This window comes from Dermacentor variabilis, chromosome 6 (genome assembly GCF_050947875.1).
Source record: "Dermacentor variabilis isolate Ectoservices chromosome 6, ASM5094787v1, whole genome shotgun sequence".
Taxonomy (NCBI): Eukaryota; Metazoa; Arthropoda; class Arachnida; order Ixodida; family Ixodidae; genus Dermacentor; species Dermacentor variabilis.
The window spans coordinates 54,900,603-54,923,233 of record NC_134573.1 but is presented as its reverse complement, the minus strand read 5'-3'; the positions used below and the strand labels follow the sequence as shown (position 1 = coordinate 54,923,233).

At 47.5% G+C, this 22,631-nt stretch overlaps 1 long non-coding RNA gene across 1 annotated transcript in view; it reads right to left on the bottom strand.

Annotated features, from left to right (window-relative positions):
- Positions 1 to 22,631, bottom strand: part of LOC142584169 (uncharacterized) — a 114,643-nt gene that overhangs the window by 25,610 nt on the left and 66,402 nt on the right. Inside the window, exon 3 of the long non-coding RNA XR_012828715.1 lies at positions 1,664 to 1,742. This is a non-coding gene — a long non-coding RNA (uncharacterized LOC142584169). The remainder of the gene's footprint in view (positions 1 to 1,663; positions 1,743 to 22,631) is intronic.

Genomic DNA, 22,631 nt, shown 5'->3' with positions numbered 1-22,631 from the left:
AAGACTCTAAAAGCAAACGGGTAGGTAAGTGTTTCTCGGTTGCTAGGATGCCTGTCGAGTCCAAGTCAATGCTGTGTCCGTTTAGTTCGCGATGTTCCGCCAGAGGTTTCTTGGCTGTGTGGCTCTTGGCGACGTGATTCATGTGTTTTTTCAAGCGTCGTTTAAAATATCCGCTCTCGTCAATGTACAACATGTCACACTACTTGCATGATATATTGTACATTACTCCCGGTAGTCCGTTTGCTTCAAAGTGTCTGTGGCGCAAACCAGCTGTTGACCAAGTTTTCGGGAAGTCACGCGGGCGATTTGCACCCGGTATCCTGCAAAATTTCTTGTAAGGGCTTCGCTTTTGTTCACTGTGTAAGGCACCGCCACGCACTTCACTGTTTTTTTTTTGTCGTTTAACGGCGAGGCTTCGCTGATTTGCGCTCCTGTGTTCTGAGCAGTGGTATTATTGTTTAATGGGTCCCATTTCACAACCTGCAGCTCTTGCCTACGATTTGTGCGGCTGGAGCTGACAGAAAATACCCGGAACAAAAGTGCTACTACCCCATAAATAAATAAATAAATAATATATATATATATATATATATATATATATATATATATATATATATATATATATATATATATATATATATATATATATATATATATATATATATATATAGTGATCAAGGGACCCATACGGAGCCCGAAACGTCATGTTCATTATATTTGTTATACTCTTGATGAGCGCATGTTTTTTTATCGGCATCAGTATGTTTCCTCGCCAGACGAGTTTTGGTGAAAACAAAACTCGTCTGGCGAAAACGGAGGAAACAATATACGGAGGAACTTTGTGAAAACAATATACGGAGGAGCTTTGACAGCCAATACGATCACATACTTCGCAGCAGCTTGTAAAGCGCAAAGGTAGATTGCGACATTCATCTGGCTGGTGGTCAGAAGTTGCTGCTGTCCTTAAGAACAATTCCTCATATTAGAGAAAGAGTGTAAGAAATTATCGTCAAACGTTTGAAATGAGTATAAAAGCACGCACAAAAATAATTTCATACCACAATTTATAATTATGCTGTGCCTAAATCAAAGAATCTAGCATTGTTACATTTTGACACTCAGTGCATCGTTTTCGCCTTGTAATACCTGAACTGGCACCCGTGGTTGGACTTCTGGAGATTTTATCTCAGAACACTATAATACTGCAAGCCTGCAAATAGGTTGGAATGCAGATCAAGTCTGAAGAATATGGGTAGCCCAAATCTAAGGCCGACTGGGATAGGGTTGAGGGGGTGCCACTGCTAATATAGTGTCGTGTTCTGCTTTTACGTGACATGGACAGATTAATAAATTATGCTCGAGGTTGCGAACGACGCGCTTAGCGTTGAAACTGTTTCAATGACCTTACAGAAGCTACATACATTTAGCACCAGCTTAGTAACAACGCATGTATATGCTCAGTTAAGAAATGGTGTCTATCACGTTTCGAAAACCACGCGGTAAACACAGCGCATGAAATTACGAAATCTCTTGCAGCTTCATAGTGATAACTTGCAGACGTCGAAGAAACCAACGTGATCAAGTTGTATGTCTAGATATTTCCAGTCCTACCGCTGAGGTGAATTTCTTCATTACAAAAAACAAAAACAATCATAGACCATACCGTCCGTTCGCCGTTATCATTCAAGCAATATTTGTAGCCGTGTGGTAGGTTGTCTTTATCAGGACACGATGCATCTGCGCTGGAAATGAGACAGGAAAAGACATGGTAAAGTGAGTCTGCTGGCACGTGCTGAATACTGTATAAGCTATTCCCCTACGCTGGGAAGGGGTGTCAGGAAACATCGGAATGCAAACGAAAGCTTTCCGTTACATTACAGGCTATTTATACCATCAGCAATCCTCATTTATTACAACAGTGTGCTGCAACTAATGGTCACATTCAATGACCCTGAAGATCAAGTTACGCCAGAAGTATGAGCTCGGAGTGACTATTTACTGAACTTGTGGCGAGCAAGCAAAAGAAAGTAATTGCAATAATAAGAGTGAGCATGGTCGACGATCATCAAATCTGGAGCCATGTGTCATAATCATGCCTTTATAAGGCATACATCATCGAAAATTTTGAATGGAACTCATCTGCAACAAGTATGCAAGAATGCGAATTGTCGAAGCGCGTTATGTATGAGGTGTGTACTGCAGCCCCGCTCCTCTCACGTGCTTCTCTATGGACACTTTGTGCCATCTAGTGACGTGCTCGCGAGGCGTGCGTGCAGCCTCCGACATCTATAACGCGGTGGAGCGTGCGCGCATTCAGAATAATTCGCTCCTTCATGGCGGAGTGTAGTGGGGCGCCGACTAGTGCGGACGCGCAAATATCGGCTCCCGATATCATCAATGATTTCACAAGGTTATTCACCCCAAATCGAAGTTAATTGCGTACCAACAAAAACACTAAATTACACGGATTCCATGGATACCGAATTTATTTCGGTGGGTGATCTCTTTCTCAACATTTCCTGCTTTCGAATTTTCAATCTCGGCGTGGAAAGGCGGGTAGGCCTAGGCCTAACACCGCTAGTCATTCAGTACCGCCATGGAAATTGTCCCTGGTGAGACGATATCACCGGAAGATGCCAATTAGCCGGGCTGGATCGCGGCATATAACCGCAAACTAAGCAAGAGAAAGGCCAGTTAACCCAAAGGAGCAAGTTCGTCAAGTACGCGTGCACAGACAAAGGGACGCCAAACGCACCGCCGGACCGAAAAGTGCATACCAGTGCCTCATCGCTACCTCGGGACTCCCTCATCTACCGAGGGACACGTTCCATATCATCGTGAGACCCCGAGACGGTCTCAACGTGTCCAAATCCACACCAGTGCAGGTTGAGAAAGTCCTCGCAATGGTGGCTTCCCTGGGTCCTCAAGGCCTCACGGAAGACTCCATCTACCCCAACGTAACTAAATATATCTTCATCATCTGCATACCAAGCGAACGTAACGCAAGAGCATACGCCACGGTGCAACAGATTCACATGAAAGATACTACCTATAGGGTCGCAGTATACCCGGCCCCACCCGATGATACCTGCAAGGACGTAGTCCTAGGCATTGACCTCGAGTCAACGACTTCCAATTCCGAGAACTGATCGTCATGAAATTTAACCCCGATGCCTCGGAGGTGAAGAGAATAAACAACACCACAGCCGTGACAATCATTTTTCAAGGAATTGAAATACCAAGTTACATCTACTGCGGAGCAAGCATTGTTTGATACACGCTCTTTCGCCGACACACGGAAGCTTGCTACAACTGTGGCAACATCGGTCACCGCGCGGATGTCTGCCCTAACCCCAACACCACGTGTTTCCAGAAGTGTGGCCTAAAAACGCAACCAGAAGATCACCAATTTGCTCCTCACAGCACCCTGTGTGGCGGACCCCACCCAACCGCTGACAAGGACTGCGAAACGCAAGTTTCAAGTCCCTTACATCGTGCGACAGAGACGCCGCCGCAGACAAACCGACGCGGCCCCAAACGCTCCCGAGGACCGAGCGGCGCCCTTCACAGCGACTGGAGCGCCACCTCGGGAAATTGAGAAGTGACCACAAGGAGTCGCTCGGTCACGCCGACACCCAAGCGCCGAAGCGCCCTCCACAGCAGCCGCTCCCGCTCTAGGGGACGCCCTACATCCGGCCACACTGACGTGGACCGAACGAGTACGAGGGAAACAGCACAAGCAGCAGCAACGGCACGCCTCATTTACCAAACAGGTAACGTGTTCTTCATTGCCCGAGCATGAGAACGAGATAGTCACAGCCCTACGACAGGAACTAGCGGATCTCCGGGCCACCATGCAAGAGCTTACAGCGCAGTTTATGATGCGAAACAGCAGATTCAAAACCTTAAAGCTCCCAAACAAGCACCACCCCAAGAGACAAACGTAAAAGTAAGCGCAGCCAAACGCAAACCCCCTCCGCTCCCAGAGACGGAAGAAGAGAGTAACGTACCGCAAGGCACTCTAAGCGAAATTCTGCGCCTCACGTGAGAGAACCTAGAAAGTATTCGTATCCTAACGAATCGTGTAGAGGTGGTCGAAAATAAAGTCGCCTTAAAAATTAAATACAAAGCTAGTCAGCCACAACAGATGGACACGACGACGCACCCTTCGCCACCAATAAATCCCCCACAAAACCATCATGCTAACATGACACTGAATACCTTAGAAATTTGGCAGTGGAATTGTGCTAGCTACGCGAAACGCAAATCCTCGCTGCAACAGTACCCCAAATTCAACCCAAAAATGCGCACTTAATACTATTCCAAGAAACCCTATGCGAAACCCTCACGCTCTCAGGGTACAGCCTCGTCTCCCAAAGAGGAGGGGACGTTAGGAGAGCCATCTTCACGCTCGTTAATAGAAAATTCGCACACACCGTTCATGACGTCCTACCTAAAAATAGTCGCATCGAGACCACCCTCATCGAGCTCGACCCTAACGGACTCTTAAAACAAAGCGTTTTTGTACTAAACGTCGACAGCTCCCCCGCGCACTACAAACAATCCTTCCACGTGATCCTTACTAAACCTACATCATTCGCACAAAACTTGCCACTCATTATCGCAGGTGATTTCAACACCCCAGCCCCCGCTCGTCGTGGGGTTACCCCACAATCAAGCGTAACGGCAAGAACCTCTCCCGTGCAATAGACGACCTGGTGACGGACAGGCTCTCCAGCAGGTTGGGTACGTCGACACGACGCGATACTACGCTGGAAGTCACGTTACTCTGAAATGTAGCAAACTACACATGGACAAACACGCAAGAGAGCTATGGTAGCGATCACTTCGTCATACGCACAGAAATACCAAACACCACAGCTCCACCACGATCGTTAAGCCTCACAGGCGGGGATACCTTCCGTAAGTTACGGAAGGCAGATACAAACACGTATGACTCCTTCGCCGAACTCCTCTCTGCGATAGATGACGATGTAACTAGAACCACGAAAACTATACAACCGGACCTGGAGGTCCTAAGGGTTGACCACCCTCACCTCGCACACTTACTCGAGGCCAAGGCATCGATACTTGCGCGATGGAGAAAGCAAAGTCTCAAAAGGCGCCTGCGCAAACGCATCGCGATCCTCAACCGAGACATCGACGAATACTGTACGGAGCTCACAAGACTCCAATGGCACGAACTCTGTTCGGCGGTCGACGGCCGCATGCGGACCGGAGGTATATGGAACTTCGGGAAGCGCATGTTAGACGGCAGCCAAACCAAGGATAATCGAAGCCACGCGCTAGACCGAATTCTAGACTCACATAGGGAGAAAGGGGGAACGAAGAGTCCTTCCTGGAAGAAATTGCCAAACGATACCTTCAGCTAGGCTACGATCACTCCGACAATTACCAGAGCATAAAGTGCGAAACCACTCCCGAACTATACGCTGCCTTCATGGAAGCAGAAGTACGAGAAGCGCTACACAACCTAAACAGCGGGTCGGCCTCAGGACCCGACGGGATAACGAACCAAATGTTACGTAACTTAGACGACGAAGACATTACATTACTCACGAAAGACACCAACCACGTGTGAGAAACAGGAGTAGTACCAACGCAATGGCACATTGCCACGGTGGTACTCATCCCAAAACCTGGCAAACCACTTAACCTGGACTATTTACGCCCCATCTCCCTTAATTCATGCGCGGAAACCCTACCACACAACATGGTAGGGTTTCAACCCCACCTATCCACCCAAGCTGTCATGTTACTCCTAAAGAGACAGATCTTCGACGTTAAAACAAGAGACATTCGAGGCATTCTCGCCCTCGATCTCACGAAAGCATTCGACACCGTCTCGCACCGCTTCGCACTGGAGTCTGTGGCAGGCCTCGGCCTCGGCCAGAGACTTCAGGAGTACGCACACTCCTTCCTAAAAGGCAGAGAAGCCCGACTGCGAGTCTCACAACTTAACTTGGACCCCTACACGCTGGTCTCCGTCGGAACCCCGCAAGGATCAGTGATATCTCCATTACTATTTAACATAGTGATGAAGGGACTCGCAGAAAAACTACAAGGCATCCCGAACGTAGACTGCGCTTTATACGCAGATGACATCGCCATCTGAAGCCCGGGAGGCTGCTTGGCAGACATGGAGCAGGCATTACAGTCTGCCCTAGATGCCGCGGAAGAGTACCTACTAGACAAAGGAATGAAGCTATCCTTCAAGAAGCCGGAACCCTTACTATTTCGCAAGTCTTGCCAAGGAGTCCGCGACCTAAGACATCTAGACGAACTTCCGATCGCACTATACACAAGAGACGGACAACAGATTCCGTGAGTCAACCACATACGCATTCTTGGGCTCCTAATCGAAGCCACCGGATGCCACGGACACAGCATCAAACACTTAACCGCCAAAACCGGAAACATGACCAGATTCATCCACGAAGCCTCGGGGCGCAGGAAGGGTGTCTGCGAAGATGACCTTCTGTGCGTATACCACGCTTTCCTCATGAGCCACATTAATTACGTCGCCTCTGCCGACAACTGGACGAAAATAGAAAAGACGAAACTAAGGACACTAATGCGCCAAAGCTTCAAACAGGTCTTCGGCATTCCACAAAGAGCAAGAACATCAAAGGTTGACAAGCTAGGCATGCACAACAATATCGACGAAGTGATCGAGGCTCAGACTATGGTGCAAATACCCCGCCTTGCGTAACTTCCTTCTTACTCAAACTACGAGGGGTTTCGACTGGGCGAGTTCTAATATCGTACTTTCTACGACCTGCTTGAACGCGCAATTTCTAGCATGTCTAAAGCGACCAAGAAACAGGACACGAGAGCAGCATTTGCAGCATTTCAGCCCGAGCTCTCACACACCGGGTGCATCATCCTTCTCTTTCGTCTCCTGATCCTGTTCTGCATCGCGGTCACGCGTCAGACCGAATGGCCAACTTCAGGGAAATCTTCCTCCACTATCGCAGAGAGCGGTTGCGCTAACTCCCAGCGCAGTAAACACTGAATCAATCTCAATCCATCACTTGGAGACTGCTTCAGACACAAGCTTTCCCCAACCACTTGCTATACCACCGCTCTTTCCAGCGTATTTACTCCCCATTCTGCAAATCATGGCACGCCCACGCTCACCTCGATCACATTGTCTGGGCATGGCGCAAAGCCTCGCTCAGCAGTGCTCACCTCACTTACACTACAAGCATCATAACTGCGGCCGAGCAGTGGGAGACTTTGCTGCTTTGCTTGTACCCAAAAGACCAGCTGTGGGCCATCCGGATAGCAGAAGACACCACCAGAAAGCAAGGACTGGCCACCGTCTGAAGCAACTGGGATTTTGCGTGACCACAACCACGGTACTTTTGGGGCAATAACAAGCTTCGTTTGAGAATAATTTGCGAAGGGCTGACAAAATAACGACGCGTATCAGAAGAGTGTGCACACGCTCGCACACAAACAGAGCGCGAACAGTTTCCGAAAGCACTCGCGACAGCTGATCGGGACGTTCTCACGCGTTTTGTAGAAAGCAAAGCAGGCCGGTGTGGCAGCAGCGCCCGATGCAAACACGGCACTACTCAAGAACAGCACACATCCGCAGAACGTCGCGCAACAAGGCGGAACGAAGTTTGTCCCATGACACCACTCGACACGAAATGCACCCTCGATTATGGTGCTTTAAACACGAACACCTTGTAATATTCACAAACCAAACGACGATGTGCCGCGCATTTTAAACCAATTTTACGGCCTTGACCCGTTGATACTGCTGCTTCACAGATTGCTGTCCTCGCTGTATAAAGCAACGTCGATGAAACAAGCCGGATAACTCGCATATCATAGAAATACTGCGCCGCCATCATGCATGCGATCGCGCTTACCGGAGCCAGAAACGGCGATGCAAACAACAGACAGCGATGACGTTTATCCGGCTATTGAAAGCGCTTCCGGTGCCTCTATCATGAGGAGATGACGTCATTTCCCCTCTTCGGCTGTCAGTTTTGAGTGCTACAATGCGGATGGCGGATGCAATAGTTTAATCATAATTACCCTGTACCGAGAGAAAATGTGTTTCATTTATGTGGGCAATAACGATCACCAAGTCCCTAGGCCTTTGCAAGGCTATCAACTCGCTCTATCTTTCGTGTGGTGCACCGCTGTTTATCATTGTAGTTCTCTCCATTCACGATTTCTTTGTTCTCGGCTCATGAGGAGCCTCTGGAATTCTCGCCGCTGTCGCATCGGATCTCAGTGCGCCGAAGAATTTGTTGAAAAGCTTCCTATCGCGTGCCGTAGTTTGTCCGCAATTCATCAGTGTTTACGCCGGAAGTACCATTGGTGCAGTCGCTGCCGCGGGACCTGACAGGAAGGAGCGTTTGCCAAGTACGTTTCGTAAGGTAGGTCCGGCGCTTGGCGCATTCTCATGGTTCATATAATCTTTCTTGCTATGCGGAGCAGAACGTGATTAGTGCAGCTACAAGAATGATAAAAGTCCTTTCCTAATGTTCGTAGTTCATTTCGGAACGCGAATTTCGGGAAAAGTTGCACGAAAATTACCCTTAAACGTGCTGAGATAGCCAACAGCTTTATCTATTGCTTATTTGCTTTATGTTATAATGTATGCTAGTGCCGACGATCGCTTGGTCTGAACAGGAACAAAAAAAGCATACAGGGACTGTCACTGCTTCTGTACGTAATTTCTCATCAAGAAATCATATACACATTTGTAGATGTACGTTCATGTGTTGGTTTCACAACTAACGTCTATGCGAGGCAGCACGGGATTGCTCTCCCTGACTCGTGAGCTAATTTTAGCTTGTATGCAAAATTTTCTGCTTATAGATTACCAAGACAATCTGTATTTCTGGTGTTAAGGGTTCTGTGTGTTTTCGTGCAGTTGACATCTTAAATGAACGCGTGTGATGTAAGAATGCGATATTTGAATAAGCGCATGCAGGTTCACGTATCTGGCAGTACGAGATCTTTTCGCTGCTTAACATGCTCTTGTTTAATTACAGATTTGCAGATTAAACAGTGATTACAATAACCTGAACGTTTCCTGTTGTTTAGGTACGTCACAATTTCGTGAGACGGAGTCATGTCTACATCACTCAGGGGCCTGCGGCACTAAAGCAGTTGAACAGCACGACAAAGCATCTGATCGGCTTGATCGTGCGCACAAGGTGTGCACAAAACGGCCACGGCGACTTGTAAGTTTTAGGTTTCGTTAGTATAATTCTTGCCAGAGACAGTCATCAATCCTCGCGAAATATACAAATTTTCTAATGTTATATAAGTCAGGAGAATTAAGTTCTATTGATGAAGCAGGTTTAAAGTTATTGGGAGATTGGATGGAAAGAGATTGCGACAATGCATGTAAAAAATTAATTGTGAGGGCACTTGCGCTGCTTTCTTATTATCAATGCAATATCGCAAAGAGGGGCACTTGCTTTAGTTCAGTTCATTACGATGAGTTCCTGACGCAGGCTAAATCGGCCGCAGCAACAGCCCTGAAGACGCTGACTGATCTGACATCTTTATAAATTTCTGTGGTTCCAAGTGTGCTGCTTTGTGCTGCGCCTCATGGTAAATAATGGCTAATAATGCGTGTATCGGAACAGTGTGGGTGCGGGATATATGATTGAAGTTCTACTCGAATCTTATATGATAAATCTAACCCACCTTCAGTTTAACCAAATTACCTAAGTAGCATTCTCTGAGTTAAGTATAATTTGGGGCTTCGGTCGATAGGCATCATATCTTCCTTACTGACTTTATGTTGAATTATTTTTAAGCAACTTTGCTGTGAGGCACACATATCCTTTTATGTCTTGTTAGGAGTTGTCCGACAAGAGCTCCCGGGCAATGGTTAGCTCGATCATAGCGCTTTATAGTAAATTTAATTTCTAACATTCATGCTTCCACACATTCTGCATTCCTAACTTTATTTGTCTAATTAGTCAAAAATTACACAATTTTCGGCTTTTTGAGGGCGGTTTGTTGATTCCCATTCCTTAAGGGACGTCGGAACTAACATCCATGAGAGGTGGGTTAAAAGTGTCTGAAGCCTCAAGTGAACAGTCACGCTTCTAAAGTACTGCCAGCATGGAAACGTTTCTTGTCGCTTTGTTTGAATAAGCTAGCTGCCAAATAAATAATCATAGTCAATGATAATATCGTTTTGTTTTCTTATGTTTGAGTATTTTATGTTTTTGTTTTCTTATGTTTGAGTTTTCTTATGAAGAGTATTTTCTTCTATTTTGGCTGTTGTGACTCGGTAAGTGCTAGAAAATTGCGAAGTTTAGTATTTGGCTCCTTTATACCCGTGTCACACTGGGAGTTTTAATGTCATTCGAGTCGAATGGCATTCGGTGCAACGACTGTCATTCGCCCGCGGAGGTGCTACGCTCGAAAAATTAATGTCATTCGGTGGCGACATCAATGGCGATGATTCCGAAAAAGACGTGGCAAATAAAGTAGAACAAGGTAGGTATAAAGTGCTTGCATAAGCAATCCATATATTTAAATATATTTTTGGGACGTCACTTCACTGAAAAAAAATTGTAATGCGTATAAAACAGTTCTATTTCAGACTATGTGGCCACTATAAGCCAAAACAAGGCTTAGCCAACTGAGCAACCGATAAATTGAAAACAAACGACATGGCGACATGGCGACGCCGGAAGATGACACTAAGTTGCAGGAGATGAAGCGATTATTTGCTGCGTACTTTGCATTACGAGCAAGGCGTAATAATCGGAGGAAGTGATTAGACGTTCTATGGCCGACGAGCAGAGTGGCGACGGCATGGGCGGCGGCCAGACGCTGCTGAGCTGGAGAGTAAAAACGTTTTGCGACAGCCTGCCTCACAGATTTTGTCTCTTTAAAATAACAAGTCCCTTAAAACACGCAAACGTCATTATTTCTATAAGAGTACGGTTTTCAATTCCCAAATGCTGTGTCCTGTTTTGCTTTGTTTCTGGGGTTGAGAGCACACATTCGCTCCGTGTGCGAAGCCGAATGGGTTTCTCGAACTCATTCGATTGCCGAAGTCATTCGGTGCTAATGACATTCGGTTCGAGTGACATTAAAACGCCCAGTGTGACAGGGGTATTCGAATACAATATATTACATATTCCCCAAAACCAAAAATAACTAGGCGTTAGGAGACGGTGAGCAGGCGCGGAAAGTTGATTCTGGCATCGCCACTTGCATTTTGTTTCTCTGTTTCTTTTTGAGTTGTCAAGCTCCCTCTTTTAGTAACTGCAAACTGCAGTCTTTTTTTGGCGTTGCGGAAGACTAATTTATTAATGCAGCACAAATAAATATTTTTTTCTCTTCAGTGTCGCCTTAAACTATTGTCTGAATGATGTGGAATGAGACGACATTGCCCAAAAGTTATTTTGCAAGAAGCCGGTGTGTTGCCATGCAATCAGTAGTATTGTCTTTGAGGAGCTAAAAATGTCACTGCACTTGCTCCAAATTTTCTAAGTACCTATGAAGCCATAAGTGTATCTATTTGAAATGGCCTGCAATTAATTATATCACACTTTGCTCACTGCAGCTCTGCCAAACGATTGCAGCTGAAAGACACTGTCTTCTCCAAATCACGCAGAGTGTGCCGGGAATGTCTTGATGATTCTTTTTACGTCAACAATCACGGAAAGATTGATTTACCGAGTTGATTGAGGTAGATAAGGTAGATTTGGCGTCGACAATCACCACTTAAACAAGATCACGTGGAAAGATGTCTACCCACTACCATTCGTCGATGACGCCTTGGGCTGCTTGCACGGAGCTAAATACTTCTCGTCCATCGATCTCCGATCCGGCTACTGGCAGATTTCAGTTGATGAAATGCACCGCGAGAGGACTGCCTTCATCACGCCGGATGGCTTGTATCAGTTCAAAGTCATCGTCATTGGCCTATGCAACGCTCCTGCGAAATTTGAACGTATCATGGACTCTCTTCTGCAGGGCTACAAATGGGCCACCTGTATTTGTTACCTTGACAACGTTATATTTTTCTCCCACATTCGGCAGCCACCTTACCCGACTCGCTGCAATTCTTGTAGTCTTCCAAAAAGCCGGCCTTCAACTGAACTCTACGAAGTGTCAATTTGGGCACCGTCAGGTCACCGTGTTGGGACACCTCGTTGAAGCATCCGGTGTCCGACCAGATCCCGAAAAATCTCGCGCCATACGCAGTTTTCCAGTGCCACGTTCTGCCTCTGACGTGCGCTGCTTCGTCTGCCAGTGCTCTTACTTTCGCCGATTCGTCAAAAACTTCACCGACGTTGCTCGGCCTTTGACAGATCTTCTAAAGCAGAAGACGCCATTCTCATGGGGCCTGGAGCAGGCTCACGCGTTCGCCGCTCTCATCATGTTCCTAACCAGCCCTCCCATACTTGCCGCTTCGATCCGTCTGCAGCGACCGAAGTCCACACTGACGCAAGCGGCTGTGTCATCCGCACTGTCCTTGCCCAAAACCAGAATCCTGCCGAGTGCGTGATTGCTTACGCCAGCCGCCTGCTGTCACCTGCTGACAGAAATTACTCCATCGCCGAGCGGGAGTGCTTGGCTTTAGTTTGTGCTGTCGCCAAGTTCCGGTAATATTTGTACGGCCGCACGTTTTCGGTCGTCACAGACCACCACGCACTCGACTGGCTGTCTTCCCTCTAGGACCCGACTGGACGGCTTGGTCGCTGGGCTTTGCGACTCCAGGAATTTTCATTTAGTGTCCATTACAAGACTGGACGCCTCCATAAGGATACTGACTGGCTCTCGCGTCACACCGTGGATCTTCCGGATCCTGTTGCGCATGATCCGGTGACCTGCGTGGTGGCTTTGACTGACATGACCTATATGCGTGCTAAACAACAACGCGACGCATCCTTACGGTCCATAATCGCCGGAGTGCAATCTTGCAGCACCGGCCGCACGTGCCTCATGCTATTGCTGCATAACGCCATCTTCTACCGGCGCAATATCAACCCTGACAGCGCTGAGTTGCTCCTTGCCCTTCCTCGTGATCTGAGGTCCGTCGTTCTCGAACAATTTCACAATGTACCAACGGCGGGACACCTTGGAGTTTTGCATACATATGACCACGTACGACGCCGGTTCTTCTCGCCGGGCCTATACCGCTCTGTACGTCATTTCGCAGCTTGCGAATTGTGAGCCCAAGGCTCCTAACAAACCTCCACTGGCACCTGTCGGACGACGCCATCCAATTGAACTTCCCTCTGTACCGTTCTTTTGCGTAGGCCTTGACCTGCTTGGCCCTTCTGCGACGATTAGAGGGAACGAGTTGATCGCCGTCGCAACTGATTACGCGACACGCTACACGATAACGAAGGCGTTGCCGACTAATTGCTCAACTTACGACACCGATTTTCTCCTTCGCGACGTCATTCTCCAGCACGGTGCACCTCGACAGTTACTTATAGACCGCGGCCGCTCGTTCTTGTCTCGTGTTGTTGGCGGCGTCCTCCGCTCTTGTGCCACTGAGCACAAGCTGTCCACCGCCTACCACCCACAAACGAACGGTCTTACGTAACGTCTCAACCGAACAGTCACAGAGATGCTGTCGATGTAGGTCTCCAAAGATCACCGCAACTGGGACGCCACGCGGGCTTACGTGACGATCGCGCATAACTCCTCCCGATATGACACCGCAAGGTGTTCACCCTTTTATCTCTTGTATGGTCGCAACCCCACACTGCGGTTTAATACCATCGTCCCTTCTGTGCCACGTGTTGCAACTGAGTACGCTCGGGAAGTCTTCGATCGAGCTCTCATGGCACGTCAGGTCGCCCAATCTCGTTTATTAGCCTCACAGTATATACAGAAAGAGCGTTACGACCGCGGCCATCGCGATGCTAAGTTCGCACCAGGTGCTTGGGTGCCCCTCTGGTCACCATATCGTCGCGTTGGCCTCTCCCAGAAGCTTCTCTCTCGCTACACAGGACCTTATGAAGTCCTACGCCAAATTAACGACGTCAATTATGAGATTTCGCCGCTATACTTTGATGCATCTGCATCCTGATGTCAGACGCCTGTCGAGGTCGTGCACCTTTCGCAGCTGAAGCCACACTTCGCTCGCAATTCTTCGCCTGCCATGCGCCGAGACGGCGCTTTGCCACACGGGCATCCGGTTACGGATGAATGAGAGAAGAGAAAGGGAGAAGATCGGAGACGCTGGCTGCTGCGTGTTGTTGGTAGTGAGCCATCTTAGCTATTTTGACTCATCTTGTATATATATTGTAGATATAGTTTTTATATACTCGCAACATCCTCGTAACAATATTAAGCTTGATCTAGGTGGCCAAATATGCTTAATTTTTGCACAAAGCTAGGTTGGTATTCAGTTATGTCACCCTCTCGCAATACTGCATAACCACCATATTGCCCAATAATAGAACAAACGTAACTACATTTTCTGTTAAAGGAAACTGTTGTCTTGCACAGCAACTTCAGTAAGCTTTCTCCAGCTCAGTGGCAGGCTTAGGATTTTGGTTAAAGAATAAGTCGCTTAAAAGGGCGCTGCATTGGACTGCATGATTCTTGCTCTTTGTATCAATTGCAGCATTATCTCGCCGCTATGTTTCTTACCATGCTATGTACAGTGCACACATACTAAAGAGATAAGGCAGATGGTGGCTTCCACAGTGCCCGCATTCCAAGGAAATGAGGGACCCACCGAGTGCAACAGAGGATAGCGCTTTTTCACTCTCTGCCTGACGCTTATTTCTGGCGGTTGCGCGCTATGGAAACCATCAAAATGAACTGTTACCAATTTGCCCAAGCTGCAGCTGATGCGCTTGGCGTTTTTGTCAGCTAAATGTTCATACTTCAATAGTAGTACGGGAGATACTTGCGTGCATCAAGAGGAGCCGTCCCAGTGACCTACGGGCACAAAAGTACAGCTGGATTGAGGTAAGGCTTTAGCCACTTAACATGCACGATTTCGTACTCTCTTCGGCCCTTGTCCGAAGGTCTCTCAAGGGGCTCTATCATAATGTTCGCAGCAGACCTTTGATTGAACACATGTAGGGAACCTGGATCATCGAAACCAGTTTGAGTCAAAGTCCAGTACTGGTGGCGGGTATTCAAAGGCCGACTAGTCAGTAAGGAGCATACAATCCAGGAGCGCCAGGAGTATCCGGACGGTACTTTTGGCGCAGCTGGTCTTCCGATGTAAATGTGCGCGCGAGGTTTTCGTACTACTCTGGGTGTGCAGCAGCACGGACAGGATAGTGCCCTGCGTTGTGTCAGAGCGATATAGAATGATAGTATCCATTGCGCATCATGGCTCTCGTCCGTAAAGGAGAAAGAACGGGTAAAACCACATAGTGGTCGGAGTGGCCGTAATATAAACATACGTCACAAACGGCAGGATTCGTTCCCACTTTGTTTGGTCAGATGCGACGTACCGTAGCGAACAAGTCGCCAAGAGTGCAATGTTATCAAGAGCGAAGAGTTATCCAAATTTGTCTGCGGGTGGTATGAAGAAGTGGCACGTCGAATTTTGTTGCATTCCTTGAGTAGTGATTCTAAAAGACTTGACAATTTTCACTCAGCAATTCCATGGGCACTCGCTGAGGAAGTATGATGTCACGCAGAAGGAACCAGGAAACATCTCGCGCATATACGTTGGGAGAGGCAAAGTTTCCGCATAGCGCTTAAGATGACTTATCGCCACAACCAGCTAGAGGTTGCCATCTTAAGTACTTGGAAGGGACCAATAAAGATCAACACCGACGTGGTTAAAGGCGCGTCATGTTCAAGACAATGGTTGCAGTGGAGCAACTGAGAGACGAGGAAGATTCTTGCGGCTTTGGCAAGCGAGGCAAGAGCAGACATATCAGCGGAAGAATCCGCACATGCTGCTCCAATAATAACGGAGTCGTAGACGCTCATCTGTTTTTAGTACTGCTCCATGTGCGCATAGTGGGTCATGGTGAAACGCTGCACATATGACCAAACGTAGATGAAGAGGGACCACAAGTGACCATTTCCGGTGGCCCGAGTTATAGTTACGGTGGTATAGAATCCCTACGCGAACAGCGAAATGGGGTGCTTGGCAACGAAATGCACGGCAAGGAGAAAGAGTGCATGGGTGTCAAAAAAGAACCAGCATAGAAACAATCAATTGACCATTCTGCTGCTGCGAATGCTTGTGTTTGGCGCTAAGCGAAGCCTCGCATATTGGTACTTTCGGATAAGTGGGCTGGCATGACACAGGAGAGCGAGGCAGGTCCTCCGCGTCCGAATATTCATGGCCAGAAAAGTACAGCATTTCAATATTGTCCTCTTGGAGGCGGAGCGCCTATTGAGCGAGGTGATCTGAAGAATCTTTCAAAGACTATAGCCAGCAGAGGACCTGGTGGTCAGTTAAGATGTTAAATGAGCAGCAGTAGAAAGCAATGACTGAAATTATTATTTGTCCAAATGACAGCCAAGCTTTCTTTTTTATGGAACGGAATAGTTGCGTTACGCTTTCGTGAGTGCGCGGCTGGCCAAGGCAATGTCGTATTTATGAAAGCCAGTCTTGACTTACAAAACTGACTTTAGTCTGTCACTAGAAAGTCTACAGACCTTTATAGACGACCTTGCCATTCTATAGATTTGGACTTTTGTTGATACAAAGTCTATAGACTCTATAGACAAAAGTCGATAACGTTTCTATTTCTTTTAGTCTATTTGCAGTCTGTAGACGAGAGCCGATAAGGTGTACATTTCTTCTTGTCTGTTCCTACTCTACGTACTTCTTCACAAACACGCTCATGCACACATTCACGTACACACACACACACGGATATATATATATATATATATATATATATATATATATATATATATATAGACTGTCTATAGACAGTCTATAGACTGTCTATATATATATATATATATATATATATATATATATATATATAGACTGTCTATAGACTTTCTATAAAAAGTTTTGTAAGCGTTTCGTTACGCAAGAACAGTGCCAATGCCGACTCCACTGGCATCCATGTGTATTTCATTGTTGCACCTAGATCGAAATATCGGAAGACGTTAGAAGATGACGCAGTGTCGTGAATGCGGCATCGCGGACCGGTGGCCAGGCCGAAAGGTCGTGGTTACCATCGAGAAGCAGCGTAAGAGGCGCAATTATGGTGACGAAGTTGCGCATGAAAGCGAAAAATTATGCCCTCAATCCGATGAAGCTGTGGAGTTGCTTTATAGTCTTTGGTCACGGGCATTCGGCGACGGATGCGAGTTTGGTTGGATCTGAGAACACACCAGCTTTTCAGACAAAGTGGTCAAGAATGACTAATTACCGGGCGGTCAAGCGACACTTCTTTAAATTGAGCTGGAGTCCAGCATTGGCGATGCAAGTGAGGACGCTTTCGAGACGGAGCAGGCAAGAAGAAAATCTGGAGAAATTAGGACAATGTCATCGAGATAACAAAGGCGTTTCTGCCATTTGGCGCCAGGTAGGATGTTTCCATCATTCTTTCAAATGTGGCAGGCCCATTACGCAGGCCCATGAGCATCACAGTAAATTCAATAGGCCGTCAGGCTTGATGAACGCGGTTTCACAGCGATCTACCTACCTCAGCTATCGGGTCCTCAACTTCAAATTCTTTATTTCACGCTTGTTCCTCTTACAAAGATAGGGTAACGTTTGGACCAGAAAAAAAGCTACAGCAAAGTAGCTTGACGAGCTTCCTGCCTATGTCTTGGCACAGATGACAAGCAAGCCATAACACTTTTAGAATGAACAGAATGAATGCAAGCGAACAATACATGTAAAAATGCAATGTACATTCCAACAATGGACGTTACATCAAAAGAACACATTCATTATAGAATATTTCCCATACGCAGTTAAGGTGTATATAGTGAAAAGCGTTAATACCATTGCACCTAAATACTATCGTATAAACAATGTATTTATTGAATTATTTCACTAACATAAATGACGTGCATTAGACTGTAAGATACATGAATACTAGTTGGACAAGAGATACCACATAACAATTTCATAAGTGCGAGATTTGATACATATGAAATGTGAGACTTGGCGTAATCAACTAATGTTAAGAATAATAAATCTCAAACTCTTTCCTAATAATGGTGTATAAATAAATTCCGTCGCAATGTAGGCGTCTTAAGTAAAGAGGCATGTAGTGCACGAATGCGGTTTTTGAGCTATCAGCCTCAGCTATCGGGTGTTCAACTTCTTTGCTTCACAGTTGTTCCTCTTACCCTCCTACCATGGTCTATTTAAATACCGCGGGTATTTAGTTACTATGGCTTATTTATGGTTTAGGTGTGAGAAAGGTATCAACCATTAGTGTCAGTTCTTTATATTATATTGGTTTTATGAGGTTGTCTGAGATTACATACCATTCAAGAACGCTTATTATGAAATGTTAATGTTAAACTAGGAAATGTCTTGCAGAGGAAGCACGCTCACGCTGCCTATGTCCTGATCACCCAGTGGAGCAGTAACTTTCTGACCTCGCCTAGCCCGCTGAGACGAATCGCTTCGTGTACCCAACGAGGCGCGCCCCTTAGACAGACGTAAGGCGCTACCAAGGCGAGACACGTTTGGTGGACCGGGGGAAGACGAGGAAGACGAGGAGGCATGTGGACGTGTCTTGCGTGCGCTCCCAGGTTTTTCAATGTTCCCGGCGGATTTGTGCTTGTGCTCAAGCCAACTTCGATTGGAATCATCAGCGGAAGGCACCAGGATCACCTGGATACCGAAATTGTGGCAACTGGACCCAATTTTCGGCTATTTTTCGACTTCAACGCATCGTCCCGGCAGCTGCGTTCGACCTAGCGTCGACACCGACCACTGCTCGCAAGCCAAGCGTAGGTGCGCCTCGCCGCCTACCCCTGTGGCTTAGCACGGCTAGATATTTTCGGTGAAAATGGAGGTTGTTCAAGGGGAGGATATTTCTCCTGAAGGATTTTCCGAAAAGGTCGGTTGGTTCACGATCAACACAAACCAGCGACGCGGCAGCCAAGATGGCGGCCGCGAAGGAGGAAGCCAAGGTGTCGGCTCGGATCGAGGAAGGAGACAAGATGGCGGCCACGTGAGCACCAAATCAATCAAGATGGCGGGGAGGAAACTGGCGCTGCGCTCCGTGGCGTCACAGCAATCACGCCTACTTACTGGTCTGCATAAGGCGATAATCCGACCGAGCGGAGGATTGAAAGCTCTATCTGGGTGGAGACGTGAAGATATATGAGATTGCTCGAGCCGCTGCGGGCGTGAACTTGAAGGAGGCTAAGTAAGACATTATTCAACTTAACACCAAGCAAAACACCATTTTGGTGGTCACCATGAGTGAAGAAAGAATGCATCGGTACCTGAAGATAAAAATACTTCAGTTTGATCAGGCAAAATACCAAGTAGATGCCTACCTGTCAGCCCCCGAGGGTAGTGGCAAAGGAGTTACTCATGGGATCTCGGTAGAACACACGGAAGCGCAGATTCTGGACAACCTGGATTGTTCAAGGAACGCCAAAATCAGAGGGGCCAGAAGAATGGGGAAGACATCGACCTCAGTTCTGATACTCTTCATCAATGAGAATGTGCCGTTTTGGATTTATTATGGAGGCGGGCTCCTCAGGTGCTTCCTCTACAAAAAGAAGTTTGAGGTGTGCAACGCATGCGGACATCTTGGGCACCGCTGTGATGTGTGTCCGGACCCGGACGACGTCAAGTGCCGCGGCTGCGGTACGGTGAAGCCATCGGATGGACACGTGTGCGATCCCAAATATGCTCTTTGTGGAAAGGAACATGAACTGGGAAACAAGAAGTGTCGCGAGATCTACCGAACTCCGTACATCGTCAGGAAACGCCACTGGCAGCGGAAGCTCCAAGAAGAGGAGGCGAAGAAAACACCCTCGTCTGGACGGAAAAGCCGCTCAAGAAGCCGGGAGGGCTTCCGGAGCCGCTCCGACTCCTTCCCTCGCCTCGATCACCCGGGCCGTTCGAGCTCCAGGGGCTGCTCCAGCAACAGGGATCGTTCCGGCTCCGGGGTCCATTCTGGCTCCAGGGCAAGATCGTCGTCAAGGCCGAGGAATGAAGCCAACAAGCAAAGGGAGGTGAGCTAAGTAGATGTGGTCTCCCTAAAAAATACGGAGCCCGAGGAACTCGCCAAGATGAGAATCACGGTAGAGAGACTCATTAAAAGAGTAGATGACCTCCAAAAATTAAAACGCTATGCTAAAAAGGGAGAAGAAAGTAGCTAACGCAGTCAAAACAGCTAACACGATTAGAACCCACCCAACCGTTGAAAGCATTGTGGCGATGCAGGTAGATGACACCCGCTCCCCTCCTCTGAAAAGGAAAGCAGGCGCGAACGAGCCGCAAGAGCCCACAATGGCAGTTCTTTGCAAGAAAATGGACGACTTCCGGGCGAGCTGGGAGGCAAAGTTCGCATCAGTCATCCAAGCCATCCAGGCGCTATAGGAAGAAAGCCAGATACACAGGGCCGCGTTGATGAGCATTAATAACTGGCAGAGGGAAACAGAGCAGAAGGTACATGGTGGTTCTCAGACGGCTGCGACCGTAATTCCACTGGGTGATAATCCACAATTCAATCATGGCCAGACACAATAAACAAACAATTTGGCAGTGGAATTGCCACGGGTATTGTCGCAAAAGGGCGGTCCTACAGCACCTCCTTCTTGGCAAAGACAATCCGGACGTAATCGCTTTACAAGAAACTGCGGAGATGGCAAAACTATCGGGCTACATATCATTTAGAACAGATGATGGAAGATCCGGGGTAACCACCCTGGTCAGGAGAAACTAAGCAGTCATTAAGCACGACATGGAGGTTATCAAGGTAGACCACGTCCTTGTTGAGCTCATTCCAGCAAAAAAGAAAGAAGGCTGCCTCTTTGTTCTCAATATCTATAGCAGCCCGAAACAAAGGAAGGCCCGATTTAGACCTCTTCTCCAAAAAACTCTGAGTATTGCCAACAGGCAAGCTTTGGTAGTGGTGGGAGACTTTAACGCCCAATACGCTGTCTGGGGGTACAGAAAAGAAGGAGTTAAGGGAAGGGAACTCTGGCTGGATGCACAGCAAGAGGGGCTCAGCTTAATGACCGACCCCCAAACCCCCCCTAGAACGGGGAATAGTGTCAGCGTAGACACCTCACCCGACCTCACATTCGTCAAAAACTTGGGAGATGCAACCTGGGTTAATTCCCTGGAAAACCTAGGTAGCGATCACTTTATTCTCGAAATAGTGGTGAGCGCAGGCCCTGCCAGGAGAAAAGGGAGAAACCAGCTAATTGTTGAATGGTATGCATTTCGCGAAATAAGAAGCGAGACGGCAGTGAGTGAGATAAGGGATATTGATGAATGGGCCAAGAAACTGGGCCAGGACGTTAAAAACGCAACCAAGGAGATAACGGAGGACTCTGCAATGGAGATAGCCGACAGCCACCTCCTCCACATGTGGGATACTAAGCTCAGCATGGAAAAACGGCTCAGGAGGAAAAGGTGGAACCGCAATCTCAGGAGACGGATAGCTAGGCTCAATAAAAGTATAGAAGATAACGCACTCAAACTAACCAAGCAGAACTGGGAGTCCACCTGCGATAGGATGGCCGGAAATATAGGCCTAGCTAGGACGTGGAATCTACTCCGCTACCTGCTGGATCCACAGGGCTGCAAAACAGCGCAGCGACAGAACCTTTAAAAAATTCTTCACTTGTACGAAGGTACGGAGGCAGATCTAATGAAGGACATACAGGAGAGATACATAGGGGACACTAGCAAGGAACCCCTACCTAACTATGAACGCGTAGGCAACTCCAGCCTAGACGAACCCATCAGCGAGGCGGAGGTCTGGGCGGAGATTGCCAAGCTCAAAACCAAATCATCTTCAAGCCCGGATGGCGTTAGCAACAAAATGCTTCGAAATCTAGACGATAACTCTATAACTGCATTAACTAACTTTATGCAGAAGTGCTGGGAAGAGGGTAAGCTACCAAATCAGTGGAAAACCGCTAAGGTGGTGATGATCCCAAAACCAGGCAAGAAACTCCAGATAGAGAACTTAAGACCTATCTCTCTAACCTCTTGTGCAGGCAAGCTTTTGGAGCACGTTATTCAAACGCGGCTCAGTAAATACATGGAGGATAATGACCTCTATCCGCATTCCATGGGGGCTTTAGGCCCAGGCTCTCCACCCAGGGCGTGATGCTGCAACTAAAACACCCAATCGTCGATACGGAAACGGGGTACGCAAAGGCAATCTTAGGGCTTGACCTAGTGAAGGCCTTTGATAACGTCACACACAAAGCCATTCGTGAGAACCTTCAGGACTTCGGTGTAGGCGAACCAACCTACAATTACATTAGGGACTTGTTGTTAGACGAGAAGCAAAAATCCAGATTGGAGAATGTCAATCGGATGACATTAAATTAGGCAGCAAAGGGACCCCACAGGGCTCTGTGCTCTCGCCCTTTTTTTTCAATGTGGACATGATCAAACTCCCTGGAATACTGGAGGCTATCGAAGGACTAAACCACAGCATGTACCCTGATGACATCACGTTGTGGACAGCTAGGGGCAGCGATGC